The sequence below is a fragment of the Uloborus diversus genome, chromosome 3, assembly GCF_026930045.1.
Source record: "Uloborus diversus isolate 005 chromosome 3, Udiv.v.3.1, whole genome shotgun sequence".
In the NCBI taxonomy this organism is placed as follows: Eukaryota; Metazoa; Arthropoda; class Arachnida; order Araneae; family Uloboridae; genus Uloborus; species Uloborus diversus.
Genome location: NC_072733.1, coordinates 82,302,262 through 82,319,195, shown reverse-complemented (window position 1 = coordinate 82,319,195; position 16,934 = coordinate 82,302,262). Strand labels below are relative to the sequence as shown.

General features: G+C 34.3%; 1 pseudogene; it reads right to left on the bottom strand.

Annotated features, from left to right (window-relative positions):
• LOC129218826 (apolipoprotein D-like) overlaps nucleotides 1-12,830 on the bottom strand; it is an 82,257-nt pseudogene extending 69,427 nt beyond the window's left edge.
• Between the last annotated feature and the right edge of the window lie 4,104 nt (nucleotides 12,831-16,934).

The window sequence follows — 16,934 nt, the reverse complement described above, 5'->3', positions numbered from 1 at the left end:
ATTAAAGGCTCATATTAAAAAGCATTTTTCTACAATACTAATTATTGCAGTAATTATTGTAACAAGCAAAGAAATTTTTAAAAAAGACAATATCTAAAATTTAGGAACATATAAAAAAGAAAAAAAAACATTTTTCTTCTACAATACTAATCATTGCAGTTATCACAAACAAAATCATTACCATATTCGAATGCTGAACACTCTTTATGACACCACTGAGTACAAACACATTGTATCCTGTTTTCCATTGGCTGATCATCTTCTTCAATGAATATTTTATCACAGAAAATGCACCTTACATCATCAAATTTCTATACTTCCTTACTCTTATCATTCTCTTATGCAGTCCTATGTTTTGTAGCAGAGATTTTTGATTAGTCTTTTTGGTACTTGGTCTTTTTAATAGTCTTCTGAGAAGCTTTAGTCGAAACTTCATCTAGTTACTTCATGACAGTCTTTTTGGATTTTTCAAATTTTTGTCTCTGACTGTCCTTTACTGGAGTACTTGTAGGCAGTGTAGATATCTGTAGTTTTTGTTTACGTGTTGTTATTGGTTTAACAGGCTGAGGAATAGGTAGTAAAACTGAATGACTGTAGCAGTTCGTAGAACATCCTGGTTTGGGTGAAGCGGCGGGAACATCATTACCTTGGATTTATTCTGTCGTTTCAGATCCCATGGAAGTATAAGGACGGTCTTCAATGGTAGTATTTTCTTGGGATCTTAATATTGAGGAACTTCCAGGTTCGGATGAAGTGACTTGTTATGACCGGGCAAAGTGAATATGGTATTCACTTTGCCCAATCCGCTTTGCCCTTCAGGTACAATTTTGAGGTTACTAAAAATTACTAACAAACAAGAGCATCTAAACTAGTCGTCTACGGATAGTTGAAAGCTACATAATCGTACATCAAATCCTAATCATAACAAAGAACATGTCACAAATAGTATTAAAGTTATAAATGAAACACTAACTTCTGTTAACTAATATTATTTTCCCCAAAACATATTTTGTTCGCTCACTGGCGTCGCGTGAGGGGAACTCGTCCCGACGTGTTTGCCCCACACGGAGCGGAAACACGCGACCGTTGCTATGACAACGCGGCAGCCGGCCAACTAATTATTTGGGAGTTATAGGCTAAATTCGCTTTGCCCGGGGTATCCACTTTAGCCGGGTTTCCCCTATGTGTTTTCATTATTTTATGATTTATCCTGCTTTGGATAATGCTGTTTTATTAAGTTAATATTAAAACTTCTTGAAACTCCTAGATGAAGTAGTACATATATATCCATGCTTCAAAAATTCATCAAAAAATGACATCTGAATTGAATAAATGTTATATAAATAATCGTATATGAATGAACCTACCTTCTCCAGTTCAAAGTTCGGCATCAATTTAGGAGTAGGACACGGGCCAATACCAGCTAGACATACCGTAGCTGCACTGTAAAAAATATCGGTGAAACATTGAACCAAAATCGGGAGAACATTTGCTGGCTCTTCTGTTTGGGGAAAGAATGAACCATAAAGCGGCGTCGTTTTCTTCCCGCACGAATGGTGAAAGCTGAAACCTAGAATGAGTCTCGCTCGCGCAAAAGACTAGTGCGAGGTTGAACCAAAATATTGATCGGTTGAGCGCGGGTGGATAGCATATGGTAAAACAATGAAATGGTTTTATTTAATGCGAAGGTTTAGAGCTTGATCGAACTGTACTTAGGCCCAATTTTAATTGTAGAAGCAGTGCGTAGTTTAACATACTATTATTTTGTTTTTAAGTATTTCTAAGAAATCGAAAATAAAATAAAAATCAATGTTATTTAAATCTAAATGACAAAAAAAAAATTCTGGTTCTATTGCATTCTTTCATGTAATCACCTACGCCGATTTTCGATTTCATTAATAATTTTATTACTATTGAATCCAGTAATAATTATAATGTAAAACAAGAACTTTTTTTTTCTTTTTAGGCATAAAGATATTTTTTCAATAATTATTGAATTATTAAAATGAAATATTAAAATTATACAATTCTTATTATTTTAATATTTCATTTAACTAATACAGAATTTCAGAGATTTTTTATTTATTTATTTTTGTTGTTATTATTCTTTTTTTTTTTCTTTTGAGGAAAAATATGAGCAGATTTAAAAGTAAAAGCTAAATTTGTGCTTTTGCCTTTGTGATGAAAAGTAAAACAAAACATAAATAATACAACGTTAATGTCCAAATTTGCAGGACACTGCACACGTGTTTCGGGGGTTAAAAGGAACCTCTTTTAAATGGGGAAGAATTAATCTCATGATATAAATATTATACATTGTTTCAAATGTGCTTGAACTTTTATTTCGTTTCTGTGTGATGAAAAATGTATTCCAAGTAATTCACGTTTTTTTTTTTTTTTTTTTTTTTTTCGTTTATGCATCGAATCTTTCTTCAACTATTTTTGCACACAAGTAAACATTTCATTTTTTAAATAATGTATGATTGATTCAAAAATTAATGTAGGAGGAGGAGGGGGTGAAAAAGGATATCACCCCCCCCCCCTCTAGGAGAGGCAAGGCAAACTTTTTCGTTGAATTAAAACTCCGAATTGCATAAAATAATTGATAATCAAAATTAATAAAATTGACAGGTAAGAGTATTTGTGCAAAAGGAAAAGCAAATTACAGTTTTATAAAACTTGAGTGAAAAAAATAATTCAAAGATTGTTAGGAAGTAATCAAGCTGACTTTGTAATCAATAGGTGTTTTTTTAGAAAGAAAAATAAATAAATATATGCAGGTAGTGTTTTAATATGAAGTATGTTTAAAAAACACAACAGATAGTAAGTTTTTGTTTGAATTTGTTTAGCATTTAAATTGTGTATTGTTACTATACATAAAAAAAAATGGATTTTGAGACCTTTAATAAAAATAATGTTTTTTGCAATCACAAACTGTGATAGGACTCGACATGTTGGGTTTCCTGCTTCTACTAATGGCTTTTATTGCAACCATTTTTTGAATTCGACGTCAAATTTCAAATGAATGCCATGGGCTGGATGTTAGATGTTATGTGTGTATACCGATTTTGCGTAAAAAAGATTGTGTCAACTCAAGGTGGTGGTTTGTAAATTCAGTAGACACCACCTAATGTGATAACATTTGGGCGAAAGTGATTTGATATCAATAATTGGCTGATTATAATAAAAGAGAAAAGTTTAATGTACATATGCATAACCAAACAAGGCTCAGCTGATAAACAACTGTGTTACACAAATATTAAATGTAATCACATGAAGCGGCGTCCACTGTAATTTGATTCTAAGGCACAGAATGCCACATTATAAGTATAGAAAAATAAAATCAAAAGACAAATCAACTGCTGTCAAGTGAAAACAGTAACCAATCGTGATTGCTCAACAGAACCCTCCATTTCATAATCTATACATAGCACAGGGATGATTATACCCCCCAAAAGCAGGGGAGCACCTCTCTAAATGCTACAAACTCCCCCCTCCAAAAAAGAGAAAAATATCCCTCAAAGCAACCCCTTCTATTATTTTTATGGTTTATCCAGTGGCCACCTCTTACATGAACCCCCTTTGTTCTACACAGATTCTGTAAAGTGGCTGATTCAATAAAGTGGCATTGAAGATTTGATTCAATAACGCATTTGATTGAATTTACTTCGCATTTGATTGAATTTACTTCGGATTCAATTAACGAGCGTCCACTGTATTTTTAAACATCAAAATTTTTTCTAAGCAACACATTCATTTATTTTGACATAGCGACACATTAATAATAGTCAATTAAAGTAAGATAAAGTGTTGTTTTGTTACGGATATGTCATATAAGCAGCGGCAGCAGTTAGGAGTACGGGGCATGCCGTCTCCAAAAAATGTTTTTTTGTTGCAAAAATATTGCAAATACTGTGTAACTGGTTTCACACCATCTTTCTTTTTTGAGTTCCCCAAAATATTTTTTCCAACTACAGCATTGCTTTTTAAAATTAACCGAACATACTTGAAAATTATGAAAAAATCAGTAAATGAACACAAAATATAAATTAAATAATATCTTTATTCACAAATGTACATAAAAAGTTTTAAAATATTCAATTTTAAACATGTTTATGTTATTTCTCATAATCAAAAGGAGATACAATATAAAAATTCCATAAATGTAAAAAAATTAAATACTTACATGGGTGATTTTACGAGTATATTAACTTTTGCCTATGGTAAGTTGAAACATTCATCTCATACATTAACCCTTTGGGTTTTAACTCTTATATGAAAACCATGCAATGGTCGAAAAAATATCTAAATGTAGTAACTAATATGTGATCCAAGTCGTCTGAATTAATGAAAGTTTAACCTACAAATTCAGCCAAGGTGCATAAACAAACTACTGTACACAGTAAAATTTTGAACTCAAGACAATGAAATATAAAACTGCATTAGAGAAAAATATAAAAATACGAAATACAGCCAACAAAAATACATTATTGCTTTAAATGGCCTTTCATTTATACAGCACGTACACATAAATGATTGTTCAGATTAAGCAAAGACAGGTTTAATTGGGTTTGGATTAATGAGGGTTTACTGTCCTAAATTGAATGCTTCACAAACTCAGGAAAAGATTAATTTTTTTTTCAAGTAACTAAAATTGAAAAGTTAGACAAAAGACTTTATGTTAAGTAATGTTGATTCAAATTTTAATAGTATGTTTTAAAAAAATGGCAACAATTGTGAAGAAATATTTTGAATTTTGATTATTCTCAAGAATTTTTGGTGTTGTACGTTAGCAAAACTTTTTTGTACGTTTTAATAGTAACTAGGTGAACACATTTAAGGGGATCAAATTTTGTAAATAAACACATAATATTTTTAATTTTAAATGAAAAAGTTGCTGATTTAAATTGCGACTTCTGTTTCAAGGAGCAGCAAGGACGGGTCAGAAATTACAATAACTTTATTTTTAACATAATTTTGCTTTGTTTCAAGACTTTTTAATGTAATATTTTTTATAAATAAGATCATTCCCTAACATTTCAGAACATATTTTGCTTATTTTATTTGTCTGTTGTACAGAAGAAGAAATAAATTGGGCACGATGGCACATTTATTATGTTGCTACACATAATCTCGCTTTCAGGAATGTTTCCTTAATTTTATGCTTTTGGCCTCACAAATACTACATTTTATTACACTGGTATTTTCCCCCATTGACTGTCTTTCATTTATGTAGCATATCTTGAGTCAAGAAACTGAAATAAGTAGTAAACTGAAACTTTGGTTCATACTACACAAAAAATGTTTTTTTGCAGTTGGTATCCAAATTTCTATTTATTAGAAGTTAAAACAAAAAATATGTAAGTGTATACTGAAAATATTTGAAAATAAAAACTAATTAGAAAATTAGAAACAGTTTAGTGTATTAATGTACTATGAAAGCACTACTCAGTTAAAAAACAATTATGCAAATGCTTGATAGTATTCAAATTTTACGAAGGATAAAATGAGAATAGCAAACTTCAATTAAATTGCTAAGAGGGACCAAAAAAAAAAGTTTACTCTTAAAAAACATTTTTTTAACATCCGTTTTGTTCTACATATTCTAAAAATTAAAACTATTTTTATAAGACAAAATATTGTGAACTAAGTAAACAACATTTAAACAGGACATTTAAAATTTAATTAACAATAGGAATTACCAGGGATCTCAATAGAACAAATCAACTGCTAAATGTTTATTTTTATCAAAATTTAACTATAGTTCACATTCAAAATTTACATTTTGATTTACATTCAAAACGAAATTATGAATGGCTGACTTAAGATTAAAAAAATGGGGAGGGGGGGGGGGAGTTCAAGTGGCTAACTAACACCTTAAGATGTATATTAAGATCAATTTTTCTTTTGTACTAATAGCAGTATCTATGGACACATTTACAAAATGTGGAATGATTTTAGGAGTATCGATTTGACACATTTAATTAGGTTTATGCTATTTTACGTATAAATACTTGTAAGTATACATTTCTAACACAGCATCATTATACAGTAAACTTGCTGGAAAATCGATAGAATGCATGTTGTGGACAAGGTACAGAAATGACATTTTACCTGCATTTTATTTTTTAAAACAAATTTTAAAAACAAAATGAGAGTGATAAATATTTTTATTACTCGTTGTGAGTATTTTAAGTAAAATATACCAGTATGTATTTTTTATTGAATGCTTAAGAAAACTGATCTCCAAAAAAAAAAAAAAAAAACGATTCTATTTATTCCTTAGATTAGTGGGCAGATAGGTGATGTTTAATGTAAAAAAAAAAAAAAAAAAAAAGAATTTCAGTCTTTTTACATTATCTGCTTTGAGTGGACCCTCTGTGTAAATATTGGAAGTCCGAACAGAATAGAAATGGTGGTACCACACTCATCATTCATGGTTTAATAGATATTTTATCTTCATTAAGCCATGAAAATAGTAACAATGATTTAGTAAATAAAGATGAATTTAAAAAAATAAACAAAAAAAAAACAAAGATGAATGTACAATAAATAAACAAAAGAATAAAACAATATAAAAAAAATAAACATTAAATAAGGGCAATTCCATGGTGTCGGACGTAAAAAATGAAGAAAATTTTCTCAGTTTTAATTCCACTTACCAAATATAAACTGTTAAAAAATGATCAAATTTATTTACAAGATACTTACTACATCCCACAGAATAAAAATCATGTTAGTTTTTCACAATAGATCCATAAAGTATAAATTAAAAAAATGTAAAGAGTTGGTGTCGGACGTAAACACACAAAAAATTGATGGTTCACTTAAAAATTTATTAAAAGTCTGAGTTGGCTTACATTTTAATTTTAAAAACAGCATAATTATAAAATAAACTTATTATTGAAGCATATTTCAGTTTTCAAATGATATCATAAGGAATAAAATTATTTAAAAAATATTTTTAGCTTGGTGTCGGACGTAAGTTGTTCATATTGGACGTAAACTATTGCTCTTAAATGTAAATACATAACAATGATTACAGTTATAAATATATAATATAGGTTACATATACTGAAACAAAATTTATGAAATAAATTCAAAAATAGGGTTGATTGGGGAAGTGGGACACTGGGGTAAGTGGTTCACCCCCTAAAACTGAAATATGTATATAGTTTTTATACTTTTTTACATTGATCATGTCATGTTTCATCACAGTGATTAGTTTTGAATATAATTGGGTTACGTGGAATTTTTTTTCTAGGTCAGTTGACTTAGTCAAAAAAAAAAAAAAAAATCTGAAAATTTTTTTTGGCGAGTTTAAGCAGAATTTTTCAAAGTGTTTCCCGGTTAGCATATATTTTTTATGATCATTAAACATTCATGTACAGTTTAACTTAGAGTGCATACTGCAATTGGAATTTTTGAATAAAATATTGTTCAAAACTGTTTTAGAGGAGGAGCCCCACTTACCCCGTAAAATTTAACTAGAAGAGGTCCCAACACTATGGGGTAAGTAGTTCCCCCATAACAGTGAGTATATGAAAATCAAAAGCAACTCTCTGATGTAACATTTGTATTAATGAAATACAAGACAACTATGATGACTTAGTAGGAATTGATAGTTCAGATACAAAAGCTGGTGATTAGTTATTTGTGAAACTTAACTGATAGAAAACCATCAAGATTTATATGGATTGAATGTTGATAATGGTTCTTCCTTAGCCAACTACACATAGACGTAGTCATTTAGTGTTTCCAATTGCAATTTCCAATCATAGTTTTGGCAAATTTGCCAAAATTGAACTTAATCAACTGTATTACATTCATCCAACACACCTTTTCTCAAAAGGGGTCCTACTTACCCCTAGCAACCCTAAATGTTATACAGTAAATTCACTAAGTTGTTTCTTATGCATGTTTCACTTTAACTTTGAAATCAAAGGCAAAAAAAGGAGAAACACAGTTGAAAACATATGATGTTTAAAGGAATGTAACAGTGTCGGACGTAAAAATTTTTTTACGTCCGACGCTTAGATTTTAGTAAAAAATATTCACTTGTTACAAAATAAAAATATGTTATATCAATGAGATTGAAAATCTTACTTTGTACCCAAAAATACATGTATGTAGCTTTAAAATTATTGGCTCAGCATAATTAACTGCACATTTTGGTGTCGAACCTAAAACACTTAATGTACCCCACAGGAATTCTTTTACAAATCAAAATGAATTATAATTTTGCCACATTTTTGCAACATCACCAGCAACACATTGTATCTTTAAATGGTGATTTATCTCAATTCATAATATTAGTAAGTATTTTTTGGGAAAAACAGAATTTCTTTGAGAGTCACCAAATACGGTTTAAAAATACTTTAACCTCCTGAAACTTATTTATAACTGAAGTGAACAAGTTTTAGACAGGCATTTCAAAATATACAACTTTTTACGTTTAAAGTGACACCTCATTTGTTTAGAAATCTTAATTTTAAAATTTGACCATCTGGTTGACCTTATCAACTGGTTGACCTTGTCCATAAGCACATCTCCTGCACAGGATGCTATCTTTTTGAGACAGCAGACCACAAAGTCGGGATCCTGTCGAGGGCCACTTTGAGTAAGGTTCTGTGAAAAGCATAAAAGTGTACAACATATTTAGTGCAGCATTTGGACATATAATGTATCTTAAAATGGAGTAGCTAATTAAATCACTTAACTCAGATAAAGATAATGAAAAAAAAAAGAAATATTAATGCAAAAAAGGGCTAAGTTAGAAAGCAACAGGTATGACTAAGGTGACCATATGTTCCGCTTAAACATGACTCCCATGGTCCCTGGACATGTTCAAATGCATCGTTCTCTGAGGTGACAATATGGAAATCTGAATGCTTCAACTGAAGGTCATTCGTACAGCAATTTAAGCCTTTTCAAGGTGATAATTTAATCATGAATAATAATTGAATTTATTTTAAGGTTCTTCGGCCCTCATACACCTGTGCACGCAGGTTGAAATTTTGCTTTGTGGAAAAAAGGTATCTATGTGATTATTTTTTTTTTTTTTTGAACATAACTATTATTTAAGACATCAAATTGTTTTAACCCATTTCTTAACTTCCTATTATCGAATTTAAACATAGAGAACTGAAATTTTACTGTATTTAAATTAATGCTCCGTTATTGAATAAAAAAAAGGTTAGAATGCACAAAATCAATGGGAGAGACTGGCATAAAATTAGACGGTACATATAGTATGTAGCAAGAATAAAATGCAGTACTACAATAGTACTGTACAGTAGACACAGTAATTATATTCGACGCACTTTTTAGTTGTTCAAGCATATCGACATTTTTTAAATTTCTTTAGTTGTCGGAAACTTCTTATTTTTACTTCCATTTTAAAAATTTAGATAAACAGCCGCTTATGTGGAATTATGTTTCATCAACTTCATATTTAAAATGAAAAAGATGCGGAGTGACGATTTGTAAATTAACAAAGCGATGTTTCGACTAGTACAGTGCGGGGTACTTTTGCTTTCAGTGATGGTCAAGGGAAAGTCCATTTACGAAACTGATATTTAGTACCCGATAAAGAAGGTGATACCTAAGCCTTGCGATTCCCTTCCGAAAACTTTCGTGTTGCGGGATGAGGAATTCGCGTGAGCTCCGAAATTCGTTACTCGAGAAAAGTTCATTATTTATACATTTCGCGTAAGTCGAATCACATTGGAGCGAGAGTCCACTGCAGTTTAAAATTGCACATTGAAGTAAAATAAGCATTCTTAGTTATGTTTCATATTTCGTATTATTTATTAATATTAGATTATAAACACTGGTACCATTCAGGATATTTTTCCTATTTCTTTATTTTCTTTTTTACTGATGGAGTGTTGATATATCAGCTAAATAAAAGTGAATTAAATATTGTCAGTTTTTGAGGTCATTCGGTAAAATTGAAAACTGCTCTTACTTCATTTCATCAGCAGCGTAAGAAAGGAGATGGTGTCCAGGTCCGGATCCCTAGCTTGAAGTTCAAAATCAATTAACTAGTTCCTGCAAAATATAAGCTCCTATAAAATTAATGTTTTTCTCTTTTAAAAGATGTTTTTCATCATCTAAATCAATTTTATGTAAATATAGTATGTATGCCTACATAACATTTTTTAATCAAATTATGACTGCATTTATTTACATTTTCTTTGCACTTCTTGAATGAAATATTCACTGTCAGGAAAGGATTAAAAACTTGAAGGTTGAATTCCTTCAACTTTTTCAAACCTATCTTGCAGCGAATATTTGTAAAAATCGTAGAAAATGTTTGGAATGACAAAGTGGCTCAGTATTGGCTCAATAAAGGAATGAAAGAATAAATAATTCTTTGTTATATTCCATGTTCAAATGAGCCACTTTATTAATCTAAACCACTTTTTTAATTTTTTTGTTCAATCCTCAAACGGTGTATATGTGTATGCTTTTATTTATTTATTTTTTTAAAAGTAGCGAAGTAGCGACTACTTTTCAAAAGTAGTTTGTAGCTGCTACATTTTGAAAAAAGTAGTTGTAGTTGAAGTTAACTACATTTGTAATAAAGTAGTTTTAGTTCTCTCTACGAAAAAAAAGTAGTTTTTCCAACCACTGTTCAAACCATGAGTCTACAAACAGGCACACACTTACTATAAGCAAAGCTCTAAATATAATACAGCTAAGCCTAAGCGAACCTTTAAACGCATTACTAAAGTCAAAATAATGAAGGTTATACAAATATTTTACAGTCTAAATTATCTGCGTTTGTGATATTTAAAATATGGAAACATAAAGTAATCATAGTAACATCAGGTACATCAAAATATTACAAACCTTTGGATTGCAGCTTTAAATTCTGTGCTGCGCCGCGGAAAGTAAATAAAGATGACGGCCGGTGAGTAACTTCACTTCACTTCGTTAGTTGAACTGAAATACGGTGAGATCCGTAATTTCGAGCGGTTGCACCATGATTTCGAGCCATCATCGCTTCTGAAAAATTTTAGTTGAACCTCTTTCTCGCGATATTTGTACAAGTGCACCATAAATTAGTTCAAAATAGAACGGATATTTTTTACAGTGTGATACGCAAAGGAGCAGAATCGTAGAAAACATACTGCCTGGATAATCTCTTAGGTGTACAATGCTTTCCAGTGTACTAAAAGAAACTGCAGAATTTAGGCGTCTGATATTGATCGCCTGCGTCATTTATGCAATTTTTATCAATATGCTATCTAAAAGGTTAAAACAGATGTTCAACAACTCACAACATTTTCTTCGAATAAAAATTTGACGTCCGTTTTAGATGTTTAAGCTAAATCCGTGTATTCGTTTACTCGTTGAATGCACTCAGAATCTGTATTCCGAAAATTTTAACAGCTGTCATGAACGTTGAAACGACATAAAGCAAATTCTTATAAGTTTCTGAGGGGATGTTTACAAATTTAGCATGAAAAAGTAACAGAAAAATTATAAATATTTAATATAAAATTTTAAAAAATAAGTTGTATTAATAAATACTTCTGTGCTCTGATTTCAATTGGAAGTACATGTGAAGCTGTAGTAAAAGAGCGTACTGTTTAAAAAAAAGAAGCTGCATTTAAAATCTTTCCCAATTTTAGAGTGGAAAATTAATTTCATTATTTTTAATGTATGATAATGTATTAAAAATAATTAAGTAAGTAATGAGGTATGACGTAATTCCAGGATTAGATTTCTTGTGCGCTTCACAAAATTTCGCAACTTCAAGTTGGAAAAGTTTCAATGATTTTTTATTATGTATTTATACACTGCTCGGCATTGAAAATGCAACACCAAGAAGGAATGGTCAGAAAGTGATGAAATTCGGAAAAGAGAGAGACAGCAATGAATAATAAATGATCTTAATTTCAAAATAATACGCAGAATACAGAGCAAGAACGGCGTCGGCTCAGTAGGATGTAGGACCACCGCGGACAGCGATACACGAAGAAACACGTCTAGTCATAGAGTCAATAAGGGTGTGGATGGTGTCCAGAGGAATGGCTCTCCATTCCCTTTCAACCATTTGCCACAGTTCGACTTCTGAACGAAGCAGGGACAGAGTCTGCAAACAGCATCCAATCACATCCCACACATGTTCGATTGGTGACAGGTCAGGAGAGTATGGTGGCCAGGGAAGCATCTGTGTGCCTCGGAGAGCATGTTGGCAGATGAGAGCATTGTGTGGTCGGGCGTTAACCTGCTGAAAATTTGCATTAGGTAGCCCTTGAAGGTATGGGATTGCCACCGGCCGCAGCACATTATCCAAGTATCGTTGGGCCGTCATAGTGCCCTGAATGCGAACTAGAGGTGATATGGAATAGTACGCAATTGCGCCCCAAATCTTTATGCCACGTTGTCGTGCGGTGGGACGTTCCACAGTTACTGCCGGATTAGATCTGTCTCCACGTCGACGCCACACACGTATGCGGCGACTATCACTGGATAAATAGAAGCGAGATTCATCTGAGAACACGACATTTCGCCATTCTAACATCCACGTTGCTCTAGTCCGGCACCATACTACACGTTGCTGTCTATGTTGTGGGGCCAATGGCAGTCTTCTTAGCGGACGCCGTGATTTCAGACCACGTGCGACCAATTGACGGGAAATGGTTCTGTTTGACACGGGAACATTCAGGGCATCTTGCACCTGCTGCAGAATCGAGGAACAATTGACTTGTGGGTCTGCTACAGCTTGTCGGTGGATGCGTCGATCCACGCGTTCTGACGTCACTCTGGTTGCCCCTGCATCCCTCAATCTTACCGCATTTCGTTGTTCCAACCATCTTCGGCACATCCGACGCACCGTGCTCTCATCCATGTGGGTATCAGCTGCGATTTGACGTACGGACCATTCTCAACTTCTCAGTCCGATCACCATACCCCTCGTAAAATCGTCTATCTGCTGGAAGTGCCTTCGTTGACGTCGACCTGGCATTCTCTTGTCTTACACGTATCCTCCAAGATAAAAATAAAATTTCTTCGATAATTCTCCAGTCAGAAATAACGACACGATTATTGCCCACTCTGCAAGTTCCTTCCCTTATATATTACTTCCCGTGCGTCGAAGAGCTGCGCATTTCACATCATTTACATAACTCAGTAATGTACGTCTACTCTAAAATTTGCATAAATTTCTGAACACTCCTGACACACAACCAGACGTTGGTTTGGTGATTTTTATGTCCCTCATCGCCTCCTCTTGCCTTTGGCCTGGCATTGTGCTGACAATTCTAGTGCGGTAACTTATATACATATCAAGATTTACATGAACCTACTTCTATCTGAGAAAAAATCTACACTCCTGTTTGTAAAAAATGCAACACCATGAAGGAAGCATTATAGTTGAATGAAATTTAATACACAGTTGAGTTGTAATGGTACAAATAAATGATTACATTTTCAAACCAAACAAACAATTAAAAGAGATAGAAATTAGTATTTTGTGTGGCCACCACGCGGCACAATAAGAGCTGTCACACGACTTGGCATGGAGTGAAACAAAGTTTAAATATCTGCGTGCGGAAGAGTATTCCATATTGTTTGTATACGCAACCAAAGTTCGTCTGTCGAAGCAACTGGACGAGGATCACGAGCGAGACGCCGCCCAACGAAATTCCACACATGTTTAATCGGTGACATATCCGGGGAATATGCAGGTCAAGGAAGAAGCTGCACCTGCTGCGAATCAAGGTAGGATTTGACAGATCTGGCAACATGTGGACGGGCATTATCCTGCCGGTATACAGCCCCTGGCAATCCTTGCAGGAAAGGAATAGCTTGGGGCTGTAAAACTTCGCTTATGTATCGGGTACTGTTGAAATTCCCACAATTCGTAGCAATTGTGATCGTCCATGATATGCTATGGCACCCCAGACCATAACTCCGGGTGTTCGTCCAATGTGGCGTTCGATAATGCACTCCGGAATGTGCCGTTCACCGGCATAGCGCCTGACACGAATTCGGTCAACATGGTGCCACAAATTAAGGCGGGATTCGTCAGAAAAGATGACCTGCTGAAAATCAGCTGGGCAGTTCCTATGCACATTGTAGCCGCAGGCGGCAATGGTTTTGCGTGAGAGGAATCCTGTATAAAGGAATCCTTGCGCGCAGCCCACGCTGCAGCAGACGTCTCCGAATTGATGAAACACAATGAAACAGCTGTAGCTGTTGACCACTGTGCTGCCAATTGTCTAGAAGAAGCTGTGCGGTCCGTTAGCGCCATACGCACCAGGTGTCTGTCATCGCGAGCTGACGTCACATTTTGGGGTCCACTCCCGGATTTCCGAGCTGTCCCACCCTCGTCCGTCCACTGCTTCCAAACACGCATGATTTTGCTGCTGTTACGCTTCACACGAGCGGCTATTGAATGATAAGACAATCCAGCTTCACGAAGGCCGACGATTCTTCCCCGTTCAAACTCCGAAATTTGCTCAAATTTCGCTTTCTTTCGTCGAAGAGGCATAGTAAAGATTCAGCTAACGTTTACTCTAGCATATAACCAACGATAATCATACACGCCTTGCTACAGCCGTCTATTTATATTCGGGTCGATCCGCCGTTCAGAGGCGCTGCTCAGCATACGCATGCGCTACCGGTCTACAATTCTTATCATTTGCATATCATGCCCTACTTTACATTTCCTGCAATTTTCAGCTCACTCGCGTAAGTCCTTCATGGTGTTGCAATTTTTGGAAACAGGAGTGTGGTTGTGACGATGGGGCAAGTTTTTTCATCATTCGTTAAAGGGTCATTCCATACGAAATGAGAAAAAATGACAAAAAAGTGGTGGCTGCAAGGGTTACAGATTTTTATAAAACTTGGTATACAGGTTCCTTTTATGCCTATATAAAAACATCTAAAATATTTTGACTTAATATTTTTTATTTTAGTAGTTACATGCGATTGAAAATTGGTCAAATTGAACAGCATTCTCATAAATGCTAAGTGTAGCATTTTTGAAGACTTGTAATTTACTAACTATTTAATGTAAACGTAAAAGTTATATATTGTTGTAATCTATAGAGTAGTGCAATTCATCTGCTTTCAGCAACTTTTTCAAATTTAATATAATTAACTTTTAACCGTGTTTTAAAAACTGAAAATATTTCAGTTTTCTCATAATTAAGCATTATATTTTTTAATCTCAAGCTTTAAGGAATGTATTAGCTTTGCTGAAATGGATAACCAATAACGTGCTAAGTGTCATAAAATGAATGCCTCATTTTTGAAGTTGTATTTTAATTCCTTTTGTCTTCAAAATCAGTTTTGAACTTAGTGAGATTTCTATTCGAAAGAATAACTATTGTAGCTTACAATAACTGACTCGTTGGAAAGAGCGTTAATGGCTTTGAAACTTGACCTTTTTAAAAAATCATCAACTTTGAGACCATTTAACTACGGAGAGGGTTTTGTCACGATGGATTCAACGGAAAGTGTCATTTGTTTTAGAGCAGAGGTTCCCAACCTGTGAGTAGTGACCCCCAAGAGGGTCGCGAAGCATTTCTTAGGGGGTCGCGACACTTCCCCTAACTTTCAAAATATGTCATTGCATAGTTTGAAAATTAAAATACATAGGGGAAAAAATGCACTTTCTTGGAGCAACATCAAAACGTAAGCGCAAATCCGAATCCAATAGTAGGGCTATGGGGCTGCAGCAGCCATCCCCCCCCCCCTCTCATGCCAGTGTCTGATTCCCCAACGTCCTCTAAGGTTTTCTTTATCTTTAGTTTACGGACTTCAATCTTTACACATTTTCGCGTAAGAGTTAAGAATTCACCTCCCTCATCATCCAAAATCGTCTAAAACTTAGTCTTTGAATATTTCGATTTCGGATTTGGTCAATTACGAATAATTTCTGTGAGAGGTTCTTTAAACCTCAACCCTTATCCTGAAAGATTTCCTGTAGTTGCCCTTTTAGGACTTAATTTTGGACACATTCCGAAGAAGAACCTTCGTCCATTCCGTCATCTAAGTTTATCAAAAGAAGTCCAAAAGTAATCCATGCGTAAAGAGGAGCTGAGACTCTGCTTTGCGCATTTGCGTTATTCTAAACACATGCGCGCAAAATTTACATTTTGCTGTTAGTAGACAGGCCCGAAATACTGTTAGTTGATTGGCCCAAAGCATGACTGGCCCACCGGGCAAATGTCCGGTAGCCCGCCGGCTGTATCCGCCACTGCACGTTAGAATAAGTTAAGGTTCTAACGTGCTGGTGTTTCTGGGTTTTTAACCCCTCTGTATCTCAGCCCCATGAAGAACCCCGTAGTTGATTTTTGGTATACTCAATCTCTAGTGGCCCTTGGCGACGTAAACCAAAATACAATCTCCTGGACTATCAGGGGGAGGAAGAGTTTAAGTTAGAAAATCGCTGTTCAAAAACGTTTTCGCTTTCTTTGACAGGGCTACAGCCCAGACGAAAAAAGGAATCAAGCTGAAATTTCGCACATACATTCCTTGTGCCCTGCTAACGTGCCTTTTGTGTCATTTGACCCCCCTTCCCTTCCCCCCTCGTTTTTACCCCCCAAATGGTACATTTCCGGGGTTCTGTCACAGCCCCCCGGGGAGCTATGGTAATGATTTTTTGCATACATATTCTTGGGGGGCCATTGAGTACATATACCAAAATTCAACCCCTAGGGATATCATGGGCCGGAGTAATTAAAGTTTGAAAATCACTAATTTCAACTAAATTCTTATGTACTTACTCTCAGCTCATAGGGTTTGTTGATCTCGAACTGCAATTGCAAGGTTAGAACAGATCTAACAGTTATTCCAAAGTTGTCTTAGGAAATGAAATTCAATCAAGATTAAAACATATCCAACAATTGCAACTAGACGTTAAATCGCGGATATCACAAATTTGGCACAGCGACTGCGCATGCGCACAG